We start from the raw sequence: 4,230 nt of genomic DNA on the forward strand, positions 1-4,230 counted from the left end.
CAATTGGAGAGTGGGAGGGGTAAGTCGATTACATTGAGCCCACTGCTTGACTGGTACTTTATTTTATTGATCCCGAAAGGATCAAAGGCAAAGTTGAATAATAATAATAATAATAATAATAACAATAATAATAATGTCGATAGATATGACAGGTTAGCTTGGGAGGTTAAGCAGTTGTGGTCAATGAAAAAGGTACCAATAATTGTCGGAGCCCTGGGAACAGTGAGCAAAAATCTTGAGAAGTACGTGGAACAAATAGGGGCTGCAATAAGGGTGGAGCACTTGCAGACAACAGCACTGCTTGGAACCGCTCGAATACTCCGGAAGGTGCTCGGAAAATAAGGGATGTTACCATAGTTTACTGGTAGTGAACAGCTGGCACCGTAGTACATCTCCAGCGTTAGAAGCTGTACAAAGACAATAAATAGTAATAATAACCTACTAAATGCATAAGGCCTCAAAGAAGACCAAATTTTCAGTAGAAACTGAAAACGCTAACAAGTAGTTGTCATGAATTATTTTACAACAGCAACCAGCTGATTGAAATTAAGACAAGTACTAATTGTAGTAGTAATAGTAGCAATAAAAAAGAAAAAGGTTGTATGAACATAGGAGTAAGGCGGCGGCGGCGGCGGCAGTGGTCACGGTTGTACAAGGTGTGTTGGCAAAGCAACTAAACTAGTCAGCTAGTCTGTCTCTCTTTCGGAGTCGAAATATGTTATTCAACTTTTGAACTACATATCTTAATGATTTGCAAACACACGTACACAGCCATCAATGAATAAATAATTAATAACTACGGATTAATTCGTTCTCATATCAATAGAGTGGTCCACTGGAGATAGAAGAAAAGCACAGATGGTGTGCGTGTCAGATACGTTCGTCCGGCCGCAACCACAGTAACTCACTCGCCGCTCTCCTTTGTAGAACAAATTCACTTAGAAAGAAAGAAAGAAAAAAAAACGACCCCCCCCCCACTATCTGCGACATTGTAGAAGTAAAGATAAAAATATATAATAAGGATCTAACATTATGGCATAAACAATTATCAAGACATGTCAAATCTAGATACTAAACTAAATGCCAAAAAAACGTGTTTTTACTCAGTAATTCTTCCGGCGGTGTATGTGAGGTAACACGCACTAATTCACTGCTGGTGTCAAAATAGAACTCTACAAAAGAAAGCCATGGTGGTGGTAGTGGTAATGAGGTGGTGTTATTGAATTATTAGAAATATTTTAAACTAGTTTCATGTCAAAACATTAATTCTTGGCATTAACATCCCCGAATAGTAATGAATAACGAAACAGTAATTTGAAACTACCACGAGTTGTGATAACGGCCGCTAGTTTTCGGCGACCCGGGATTGCAAACCGAATTCAATTCCACAGCTGGAACTGTATCTATCACCTGTAATTGCCAATGTTCTTAGCAGGGCACGAACATCACAACGTCATACAAACACTCCTCGATAAGACCAGGGAGAACAAGTGAGCGTGTGTACACATATACAAGAGGAATATTGGAATAGCTATCACAATTAAACCGAACACCTAGATTTTGTAATTTAAAATGTATTACATAAAAATTATTCAAATAGAATATTGTGACAACGGCAACGGAAATATAATAATCTAAAAGCAAGGAATGGAAAAATAAAAGCCCGTATTTCTTATGTCCATACATATGTCTTTGACACAATACTAACCAATGACCTAAACTAGCCAATAAACATGCAACACAATAATGATGATGATAATTGTTCATTTTGAAAGACAGAACATTAAAAGAGAGACAAGGGTAGAATTCAGAACACAGGCAGATTAACTTTCTAGCAACTTCTCCAAAATAACATCTGACAATCTGATTTATGGAGCTAAATATAAAATCTTTGGTAGTAGAATAATAGAAAATAATATACAAAATATATAGCAGGTGGTTTGTAGAGAAAACAAGCCATTTGTGTCAAACTCTCTCTCCCCGCCACACACACACACAAAATCAAATCATTCATATATCTTCACCATAAATTATGTACTTTAATCAAAATGTTTTTAATAACAACACTGGGGAATGTTCGAATGTATATATGCATATATGTGTTGTTAATTATGTGGCTTTAAATTTGTTTATTACGGTGTCTAATTAGACGGAAAGGTCCCTAATTACGACAAGCCTTTGTACAATCGTTGGATAATAAAACGTACACTATTAATACGAAACTACTTTCTGAGATATCAATGACATACTAAATAATAGTAGTGCGAAAAACATAAATGTCCGTCCCGAGAGTATATATATATATATATATGTGTGTGTGTGTGTGTGTGTGTGTGTGTGTGTGTGTAAATACGTGGAATTTGTTTTTACTGTGTGTATATATATATATGCATACATAAACATTCATACATAATTACGTAGCTATATGTAAGTTGTGAGCAAACTTCACAAAGATGGTAAGATAAAGTTGTAGTTTTCGTTAAAAAGCTGACATGATAAATAAAAAAAAAATTCAAGATTTGAAAATAGGACCCCCCCCCCCACAAAAAAAACAGAAAGGAAGAAAAGCTAAAATATCTCTGCTGTACAATCTGTATCTATCATAGACACGCTGGCATGGGACGTGTGTGTATAAGGTGTATGTGTACAAGAGGCAGTCTCGTTGTGAAATATATATATATCTTAAAATGTGGAAGAGTGGTTTATGAATAACGATGACGGGACGTGATAAGGGGTCAGCAATTAAATAATAATAAAGGATGGGATCATAGGGAGCTCGAGGCGGGCGAGAGTTACTGTAATATGCGTGTGTGTGTGTGTGTGTGTGTGTGCCACAAGTACAACAAAATGCCAACTCACGTTTATCTGCCTCTCTAAAAGACATTCACCTGCCGCACAACTGAACGAATGTGACAAGCTGCAGTGGTAGTACTACAAGTAATAGTAGTAGTGATGGTGGCAATCGTGGTAGTAGTAGTAGTAGTAGTAGCAGCAGCAGCAATTACTACTGCCGCTAGTAGCTAAGGCTGCCTGGCTGACTGCCGGTCCACAGCCGCCAACTAGGCTTTTTTTTCTTCTTTTTCCCCTCTCAGCTGAGAGCACTGTTGCTATAATATATTAGGATAAGATGAACATCAGCAGCACCGTACCAGCTACTTCTTCTAACGACTACGATGACGACGAAAACTGACTACAGCAACGATTACAACATCAACAGCGCCGACAAGAAAACGGTGAAAATTATACAACAAAGGGAGAAAAAGTAAATAAATGACAGAAAAAAAAAAGAGAAACGAAAAGAAACCTACATTAAACAGAAATGGATAGACAAGGGTGGATATACCTATTCTTGAGTATGATGGTGAGGCGGGGGATAACAAGGTGAAAAGAATGGATGTGTGCGCGTGGCGTGTGTGCACAGATGTGTGTGTGTGTGTGTGAGAGAGAGAGAGAGAGAGAGAGCTAGGAAGAACTTAGCATGAATAAGTCAGCAGTTGACTGGTTGCACGGTCAGGTGGCGAGCAAGCATGTGTAAAGTAGTGGGAAGGAGGGCAAAATTAACAATGAAGTATCGGTCACAACAGCAAGGGTAAGAGAAATAGCGTGTGTTTAAAGTCACAAGCATGTGTGTATATGATTACACACACTCACACATACACACGCATATATAATGTCGACTTTAAACCGGGCGAATTAGAGCATTAATACTATTAATAATAGATTTATTTGCCACAGGGGTTACGTATTGGTAGCAATTTCAATACAACAAACAGATAATAGCCAACAGTACTCCTCCTCACCAATAAGGCACCAGGAAGATAATAATAATAATAAAAATGAGATGACACAATCGAAATAGTACAAATGTTGACTTGTTGACAGCTAAATACATTCTGACTTCGGCTTCACACTACATGTGAGTGTAATATATATATATACACACACACACACAGACACACACACACACACACATATATATATATATATATATATATATATAAATATATATAAAGAAAGCTAACTTTCTGCTTTCCTGCTCTATACCCTACCACATAATAACCGTAACAGGTATCTTTTTTTTCTACAACTGTCTGTGCTATATTACATTTAACCTACATAGACGTGACATTCAAAATAACGCTGACTTTTTCTTTCTTATTCTGAGAGAGACCGAGAGAGAGAGACCACGGGAGAGAGAGACCACGAGAGAGAGAGAGAGAGAGAGAGACC

The 4,230-nt window shown here is 37.5% G+C and overlaps 1 protein-coding gene across 1 annotated transcript in view; it reads right to left on the reverse strand.

Moving 5' to 3' along the window:
• Positions 1–3,100, reverse strand: part of LOC106875634 (oxysterol-binding protein 1) — a 37,755-nt gene extending 34,655 nt beyond the window's left edge. Inside the window, exon 1 of the mRNA XM_014923863.2 lies at positions 2,860–3,100. The gene's annotated coding sequence lies outside the window, so the exon portion shown is untranslated. The remainder of the gene's footprint in view (positions 1–2,859) is intronic.
• Between the last annotated feature and the right edge of the window lie 1,130 nt (positions 3,101–4,230).

Source organism: Octopus bimaculoides, chromosome 16 (genome assembly GCF_001194135.2).
Source record: "Octopus bimaculoides isolate UCB-OBI-ISO-001 chromosome 16, ASM119413v2, whole genome shotgun sequence".
NCBI lineage: Eukaryota > Metazoa > Mollusca > Cephalopoda > Octopoda > Octopodidae > Octopus > Octopus bimaculoides.